This window comes from Gadus chalcogrammus, chromosome 6, assembly GCF_026213295.1.
Source record: "Gadus chalcogrammus isolate NIFS_2021 chromosome 6, NIFS_Gcha_1.0, whole genome shotgun sequence".
NCBI lineage: Eukaryota > Metazoa > Chordata > Actinopteri > Gadiformes > Gadidae > Gadus > Gadus chalcogrammus.
In genome coordinates, this window is record NC_079417.1 from 26,142,621 (window position 1) to 26,152,368 (window position 9,748).

At 40.5% G+C, this 9,748-nt stretch overlaps 1 protein-coding gene across 1 annotated transcript in view; it reads right to left on the minus strand.

Moving 5' to 3' along the window:
- The window catches only part of pdzd2 (PDZ domain containing 2), a 54,938-nt gene extending 49,429 nt beyond the window's left edge, over window positions 1-5,509 (minus strand). Inside the window, exon 1 of the mRNA XM_056591684.1 lies at window positions 4,936-5,509. The gene's annotated coding sequence lies outside the window, so the exon portion shown is untranslated. The remainder of the gene's footprint in view (window positions 1-4,935) is intronic.
- Between the last annotated feature and the right edge of the window lie 4,239 nt (window positions 5,510-9,748).

Sequence of the window (9,748 nt, forward strand, 5' to 3'; positions counted from 1 at the left end):
TTTTTGATTGCATTGCTTGCATTGACAGTAACTGTCAATGCAAACAACAGATAGGTTAAGGTTGTCAAATAAAACAAATCTATATTGAGAGCATTTAAGTTAAATTCTACTTTTTTGTAACAATCACCATTGATCTTTGCTTTTGTAAGAAAAGGAAAATAATGATTACAACACAATGTTGTGATGTGTGTTCAAAGTACGGACTTCCTGATCTGAATATCCCTTTCATCCTCATATGAATAGAAGCCAGCTATTAAAATGTGTTTTTGTGTGGAAGATTAACAGTAACCCCAATAGACAAACATTTGTTTATGTTGGTTTGCATTGCATTGCCCTGAGAACAATTTGACCTAAACAGAGTCCTAAACTGTTGAGTCTGAATTTAAGTCTGAGTCATTTTCATGATGATTCAAGTTCCAGCCCTGCAAAAAGGCCACTTGAGTCTTGGTCAAGAGTCTGTTCTTTTGATTATTGTTAAGGTGCTGTGTTCTGAAGTAATCTGGGCACATGCAGTCCGATTGATGAAAATAACCAATGTGAATCATCAGACATTGTTGTTTTCTGCCATAAACGGACACAGCTCAACCTCTTATAAACAGAAAAATTGACTCAAAAATGATTTCATGTACTTAAAGTGATTGGATAGGAAAATCTGAGGTCAAAAAGTGTGAATGCTTGATGTCAATCATGACATGCACTTTCTCACATGGTAACAATAAAGGGTTTTCTTATCTCAAAAAATGCATTGAATGTCTTCTTTTCTGGCCTGTACATTTAAGTGTTTCATGTTTGCATTTCCCCCTTAATGCCAAGCATATTTAAAAGATTGAAGATTGAATTATGTCTTACTGCTTTGTTTTATTGGATTATATTTGCGTTCATGTTGTATGTCAGAACCAACCCGGAGGAATACTAAGCATATAGTTTAATATGCAGTAGTAGGGATGAAAAAATAAAACTTTGATGAAATCGAATAAAGAAATCCTAAACTCAGCATTTCAATTTCTCTGATCGTCTTCACTGGGTTTTACTGCTTTGCGTGTAACGGTTGTAAACACTAATGTAGCAGTTGAAAACCGACTAATCCAATAGGTTGACTGCAGACATACTGTATTTGCATGTGCATTCAGGCCCCCAGACATTCAGTGCAGACCCACTGTAGCCCACGCTAACCTCAAAGTTGTCCACCCTGATGGATAGAGAAAAATCCAACATGAATGACGTTGGTGAAGGAGTGTGTCTGTGTGTAGACATGCAGACTAAATCTTTAATTTGACAACGATACAACCGAAACGACGCACCAGACAAACAAAGCAGCAGTGCAAAGTGATATGGATTTAAGGCACAAAGCCATTCCCTCTAATCCCAGGGATTTGCTGTATGTAGGCTATTCCATGTTAACAATGCTGTCACCGTTTTAAACGTTTAACAAAAGCATTGCTTCAAATAATCTCCACTTCACCTACATTTGGCATGTACAACTAAGCAAATGTTAAATCTTCCTGGTGTTTTAATCCAACAAATTATAAGAGTGGTCATTAAATCTACCGTCTTTTGCTTATTTGAGTTTAAAAAAACTCCAAAATACTCTAAAAAAACCTGTCCAGCACACAAATATGGGTGGCTTCCATTTTCAACCTCTAATTATACTTTAGCTCAGCTCCCTACAGATGTAGGAAACTCTTCAAACAAAGTACAATTGGTTTTCGTTTCTGCTGATGTTAGCCAGATGTGAGTTGAGTGAGCTCCAGTAGTAGCGCTCCGGCTGGGTCTTCAGGACGCTTTCCAACAAGTAAACTTAAGTCACACAGTCTGAAAAAAGGGGTGAGTGTCCTTCAGATTCAAGCCAAAGCAATTGATTTCCCTGCATTGTCCCCTCTGTCCTGAGCTGACCTATATGGGCTGTATAAACCTCCTCCCCGGGCCAGACACCCCCGGTTCCCCCCTTCCCATTCACTCTCCGTGCTCCTCCCCCACAACACTAATTCCATCCCGGGACCCATATGGTCAAAGATTAGCGAGGCCTTTGCATTTCAGCATCTCTCCCATCATGCCACATGGCCAGGGAGGAACATAAAAACAACATCATTGAGTCGAAGGGTCTACTGTAATAGAAACAAGTTGTAGCGGTTAAAATGTTAACCCTTATGATTAAAATAATTGACATGTGTGAAATGAAATGAGGTTAATTAAAGTTATGGTTAATTATTACTGTGAACCCTGGCCTATATTGCCTATCTAGAAGTGGGTACATGAAATAGTTATTGACATAATGTTAACCAGATGACAGACCAGGTACATTCCTTAAATTGTTAACTATTCTATTCAGAGTTCGCATTCTGAATAGAGTGCCAACAGATAGGATCAAAAGTGTTTTGAGCTTTGAAATAAATTCAAGATGAATTACTGCCGATTCTTAAATGTTATTTTAAATAACTTGTTTGGTCTACTTAGCAGACTTTATTGTATCTCACTCTTGTAGTAGCCGGTCAACAAAGGCAACTTGCAAGACCAAAAACTTTTCGTGAGGCTGTTATTACCAAGCATAAATTCAAACATGAATCAGCAATGCAACTAGCAGTGAATGCATGTTTGCATGACTTTAACCAGCTTTCCGGGATGCCAAACTTTTGCATAGGTCATAAAACCTTAACCCTAATTAACCAACAATTCCATCGTACACACCGAATACACGTCAGCATTTATTATCCCTTATACATACCAAGACTTTGAAAAAAAATTCTTCCGCTTTGTGGAAGGACAAGGATGTTTTGAAATGACCAAAGCATGGAAGTCTCTGTAGCGGAAAACCCAGACAGGTGACAAGCAGTGAGTGCATATCTGACAATGTCAGAGAATAAATGGCAATGGGTGGAATCTCTAAGATATAAATAGACAATAATGGAAGCAAGAAAGCCCTCTGGTCAAGAGCACTAGCAGTTCTGGGGGTGGGCCAGTGCCCCTTTAAGATATGTGGAGTCAATATTATAATTGAATATTTGAAATCAAATGATTATTTGAAACTAACCATAATTCCTAATAGTTAGAAAACAATTTGCCAATAAATAATAACTAACAAGATGAGATTTAAACATGCCAAATGCAGGGTTCCCAATTAAGTTCTAAATACCAGTCTGAGAGAGACTCTTTCCAAACATTAGTATTTTAGTTCACAAAGCCAAGTGAACTGCCGTTGCCGTTGAACATTGACCGTAAATGTCAATGTTCAATCGCTTTAGAGTGTGGTTGCAATGGTAAGTTGTACTTTATTATAATCTGTAAACACCGATGTATACACGTTGCCAAACACCTCGGTTGTGAAAAAAAAAGACAATAGTTGGTCTAAGAACCGCCAATGTTGATTAGGTGCTTCACGTGGTGTTAAGGCCCCTGGAAGAGAACCACCATCCCAGCCTGGCCCCCTGGTTTAAATGGTCTAGAACCGCCACCGGTCAGTAGTACAGATGTTAAACATGTGTTGGATTCTCGGCTTCAGAATGCAACCACAACCAAACTCAACAAAAGCAAAAGACACACCCATCATTGTGTTGTGAGTGTCAACGGCTCTGTTCCAAACATCACAATAGCCGGCTTCCAGCACATTGCATATTACAGGCTATCAGAAGGCCAGGAAACACACTTTATTTATAGGCCATGGATGGGAAACGTGGGAGACATTGTATGATGGAACCGCTTTATTAAACCCTTCATAACCCTCAAGGATGGCACTGCTCATCAAGAACAGAGTCACTTCTTGTTCCAAATAGGCATTCCAAATATAGTTAGTATCATTAAGAACAGTAAAAGGCTTGTTGTTCAGCCAAGCTCCATCCATTTAGATCAGTAGTCCAACTCTAACCAGTGCGTATCAATTCCTCATTCGTACTCAATGACTCTATAATATGGTTATTACAAGTGATCCTGTATGTTAGTATGGAAGTTACCAAGACGTCACGCAACATGTCGAGTGGGGTTTAATTTATAGCCCTGTTTGTTTGCGTCAAAGTGCTTCTCAAGCCTGAACTGAAACGGTAATGGAGCCGTCTGACCCTAAGCCATCATGTAATGCCATGTAACAGAAGAACTGGGTTAAAAGCATCCATTAAGAAACTTGCTACATACAGATCAAATCACAGTACGTAGGGTTAGGGCTGCCAACTGAATATGCCGACGGTTTAAGGGCTTGGACATTTCCAGCGGCCCTGATTCAACGCATCCGTCCACCCGCAGGTTTCTGGGGGGACAACAATAACACATGGGGGAAATTGGTCCATCAAGCTGACAGGGACTGCACATTGGCATAGCCCCCATAGAACTTCCAGAACCATTCAGGGTTCATTACCGAGATTGAATGAGTTTGCCCTGCAGCAATTGTGTGGGATGAGGAATACAATTACGACATTGTGTGCAGGAAATAAAAGAAAAAGGATAATGAATCGTCAATTTGATCTTTAAAAGCTACTGATAGAACATTTGAACGAAGAATGCTCGTCTAATTAATCGTATGGTCTTGATTTAGGCAACATTATTTTGTGGAATGCATATCTTCAAAATGCCATCCTGAACTCGGTAAGAAAGTTATCACCATATGTATCCTCCATCAGACTGTTCGGGATCAGTATGTGGCACAGTAACGCAGTAGGCCCCGTAGGGTCATACATGAACCCCGTCCACAGAGAGTGGACGCAATGAACGTTTACATTCTTTATGGTAAACACTGAGTTGATTTAACTTTTAGCTGTGATCAAAACAAATTATGTTGAATGTTCATCGGACCAATAGCAAAAGTGAAAACAATACCAGCCATAGCGACCTACATATACGCCCCCCAGCCCCCATCACACACTGATAGACCTACGTTTTGATACAATTTATAAAATAATCAAGCGCAGCAAATAGGTTTGATGGTGAGAACCTTCCTTCAAAGCGACTAACCTTTCCATTAAAGTGATGTAGCGTACAGCCAATTCAGGTTTGGACAGCATCCCTCCTCAGTGTCTGTTGTAGTTTGGGTATTGGGGTGAACCGCTGAGCTGCTGCCACGCACAACTTCCCTCACTACACTCAGTCTGTCATGAAGCTTTCGGGGCAGAAAAACGATTTTTCCAAACACAAGGAGGTCCCCCAAATGCTCCAGCGGGAAGCAAACTGGTTGGAGGTTTAAAATCACAATCGTATCCAAGTGTTGATCTTCAAAGACACAGTTAGGCTATGTGTCTAGTCTCCAGAATTAAACGCATTACTTTCCTGAAATAACACGCATGTTGTAGTATCGACTTTGTCTATTTTAACCTCCTACTTGGTGAAAAAGCCTATCTGCAATTTCCCGACCATTGCGTAGTTTTGGTTACAGAAAACTTGCGCTCGAATGGACATAACCTATTTTACAGTCCGGAGCCTCACAGCAGAAACCATCCGTGAGGCGGAGCTACAATCGTGGATTTATAATCCCTTTGTCCAATCGGATTAGGCCTATTGTGGAAAAAATAAAGAGTTAAAATTACTATACACAACAGACTGTCAACCAGATCGTCGCGAGAGAAGGAAAGAAAGAAAGAAATACAGAAAATTGAGTGTGTGTGTGTGTGTGTGTGTGTGTGTGTGTGTGTGTGTGTGTGTGTGTGTGTGTGTGTGTGTGTGTGTGTGTGTGTGTGTGTGTGTGTGTGTGTGTGTGTGCGTGTGCGTGTGCGTGTGAGTGTGTGTGTGTGTGTGTGTGTGTGTGTGTGTGTGTGTGTGTGTGTGTGTGTGTGTGTGTGTGTGTGTGTGTGTGTGTGTGTGTGTGTGTGCGTGTGTGTCTGTCCAGGATGAGCAATCGTATCATCCCAAACAAAACTAGGCCCAACGTCCAAGGTAGAAATCTCAAAGTTTGGCTTTTAGGTTGTTCTTAGCCTGCTTTGAATGCAAACGGTTGGTTAGTTTGGGATCATATGGGCTGCAGGTATCCAAGGTGCCCTGGCTGGAAAAATGCGTTGTAACAAGCAGCATGTTCTTCCCTCTGCTGCAAAACATATGTTCAGAACATCCACCAGTAAGTTTTTTGACAAACAAATTAATTTATGTTGACCTCCTGCTTCAGTTCCCCCACTTCCCCGCACTGATCATCACAGTGGAGATATTTTAAGATCAAGAAAACGTAAATTGTGTCGTGCTATTGAAATGATTACTTCCAAATTATCGTTAGAATGTGAAAAAAAATAACCGTTATGAGGGTATGTCAAAGACGTTGAAGATATATTTGCTTTTGTAGGCAGCTATCCCAGCGAGCACCGGCTCGCAACGTTTGGCAGTAGCCTACCGCTTTAAACCACCAGAGGTCCCCGTCACTGCAGTGGTGGTCCGCTCTCTGTCCAGAGAGGATGAGAGCAGCGCCTCTCAGGTTGGGATTCTGCCCTCTTGTCATCCAAGTCAAAGAAAATGATGAATCGATGATAGAAATAGAGCAAAACAAGAGTGAGCTTTGTGTTGCTTTTCACTGCTATAAATGCTCTTGACGAGTAAAGGAATTAAGTTTAATTTTGAACAACATTTCTTCTATTCTATTAGTTCTTAATTCTAATGTTTGCAATGCAGTGATAGATTCTAAAAAAGTAGCGTGGCCTACTTGTATAACGTTAATAACAGTGTTATTACGTTTGTGAAGTTAACTGTTTATTGATATGTGGGTCAAACGGGCTGAATACAATATGGTCACCACTAACTTTCTGGTTATATGCTGCCCCTCATCAGGTTATAGTCTGGTGGACTTATTTGGCCCTTCTGTGCCTTAAAAATGCACTATGTAAGATTTCCCATTAGAATCTAGTGGCTGTTGTTGAACCTGCAGTTATAGTGATATCATTTTCAGACTATTTATGTTTTCCGATTGTGCTAGGGGTAGGGTGCAACAGAACAAAATATTTAGAAAAACAAAAATCCCTGGATGGTTTGACTAGTGGATGGGCACAGTTGATTTTTAAAACTTAAAAACAAAGAAATTATTAAAACATTTGTACTAATTGCGTTTTACTTAATTATGATAAACGAACACTTGATACAAGTTCTTGTGTCCTTTAAATAACATATTTTCTTAAAAAATAAATAATAATAATGATTGTTCCTCAAACCATCATCAAAGTATACCATACTACTTATAAGATTGAAAACTTTATGTTAGTATCTCATCAGAATTATCCAGAAATTGTGATTTCATGTTATGAAATACATTAATTTGTTCATGTTGTTAATAGCTACCCCACATTTGTTGCAGTTTTGAATTGTATAGATCAAAAATCTGTTGAATAATCAAAAGTCTGATCGCAGACAAGCTCAAATCTGGGGCTTAAACATTTTCGCTTCATATTTGATTTGACCAATCATGTTGCTCGAGGTGTGGATCTGTAAGCGGGTAATTTGGTAACAATGAAAACAAACATGGCCAGCAAAGGTTACATTTTCACATTTGAAAGACAAGCTTAAACAATAAATTAAAACGCTTCTCCCAACTTTTATGTTAGCAGTGTAAAGGATTTGCATGTTAATGGCCAGTGGCGTCTTTGCATTAGGGGCCAGTGGGGCACGGCCCCACCAGAGAACGCTGCCGTGCAGGGCACGATTATACTTTTCTTTTTTTTTTCAAAAATGTCATTGAGCATAAGTTAATAATACATTAATTGTTAATAATTAATTACATGTCCGCAGTTTTAATTTGATGAACGCAATTGTTGTAGTGTAGTAGTTGTGTGTGAAATAGTTTGTTGCTCCGTCTCGTCATTTCCGCTCGGTGGGGCACAGCCGAGATGGCCCCGTCTGCTGCAGTGTAGAAACTGGTGCTGTTGCGCGAGCAAGCGCGTGCGCAGCGCCCGCTTCTGTTTCGGCGGTGGGGCCAGAAGTTTAGTGCCCCAAAGCTCTTCTCATTGGCTGATTTGTAGAAAGGGCGGGGTTTACGGCGGGAGCCGATCAGATCTTGCTAGCTGGCTAACGTAGTTACTGTTACAGTTACTGTTACAGTAAATAACAACAAATGGACGTTTCATTCATTAAATTATGAATCGTGTTGAGTATCTGTCTCATGTGAGATTTAGCACTTGAACAGAAGTTGGAGATAAAACGTTTGGGACCACATCGCCCGACGGATTTAATCATTATTCAAGAGGGAAAGGACAAGAATAGATCGTTCAACCAGGAGTTGTTCAAGCGGAAAAAAATGCTTGTGTTTCACCTCAGCCACACAAAGGAGACCAGACAGCACTGTCCTTAAAGCACAGGTAATTACCATCTTAGCCCAAAATTACTTAAAATTTCAACCAGGATTATCCAGGTCTGAATAGGCAACCACTCTATCAGGCTAGATTCATTGTTAATTGTACAGTATGGTGGCCTGCAAACTTAATGCAACTTAAACCATACTTCTTCTTTTTTTGGTATATTGTGAGTGGTGGCTTTGTATATTGATTGCTGTGTAAAGGGTGTGCCCCGTTGTGTTTTTATTGTTGCCACGTTGTTGTTTTCTTGAGTTTTGATATTGTGAGATCTTGAACGCTGCCATTTGGTGGTGCTATTGCTATAATAGCCTAATATATGTTGTCAGATTCGCGTTTGAGTGATGGCATTATTCAGCTGCAATTTTGGTCCCCTCTGTCACTTGCTACTGTTTTTTTTGTGATGGTAGTAATATGTGGTATTTCTGGATTGCGTTATAATATTTTCCTGCATGGGCCCCACCAGAGTTTCCAAACCAAAATCGCCACTGTTAATGGCTATCATAGGAATGGCACGCACATACTTACACACACTCACACGACACACACATACGCGAGCACACAGACACACACACACACACACACACACACACACACACACACACACACACACACACACACACACACACACACACACACACACACACACACAAACACCCCCCCCCCCGCGTGCGCGCACACACACACACACACACACACACACACACACACACACACACACACACACACACACACACACACACACACACACACACACACACACATACACACACACACACACACACACATATGGAAGTAAATCTGTGCCATCGAGTTTTGAAAATAAAAACACATTGAATTATAAGCACTGAATATTTATGCATTGAAATAACCTGAATTTTTTGCCTCTGAATTTAACTCTTTACATTTTCAATATATAATATTCACCTTCATTTTTCAATGTTAAAAATTCAACGTTAAAAAATTCAACGTTAAAATATTCAACTCAAATATTTTCAGCGTCCAAAAATTCAGTCCGCCAAAGTCACTATCAAAATTCAATGTACGAAATTCAGTGTTAACATCCGGGGACCCAAGAAAGAGCAATCGATCCTAGATGCTAGATCGCGGTCAAACGAGTGGTCGCGTCATTCGGGTCAGAGGAAAAAACTAACCACCACAACGATGGAGTTTGGGGGATTTATCAATGTTTATTTTGAGCTTGGCCTCAAATATTCGGACATCAAATCAATACTTGCCAGTAGGCACGCCTTCCACATAAGTGAGAGACATCTGAAGAGGATACTGCGAGATAGGGGACACTCTCGCCGCAAGGCGTACTCTGACCTGTGGGTCCTGGTGGATTTTATTAGCGACCAACTGCAGTACTCTGGACAGCTTCACGGGTACCGATGGATGTACGCTAAATGCAGGGAGCATCGACTGCGTGTGAGGAAAGAGGATGTGCGGTTGTTGTTGAAAGAGCTGGATCTCAGAGAAGTGTCACGAAGGGCGAGACGTCTCAGACGACG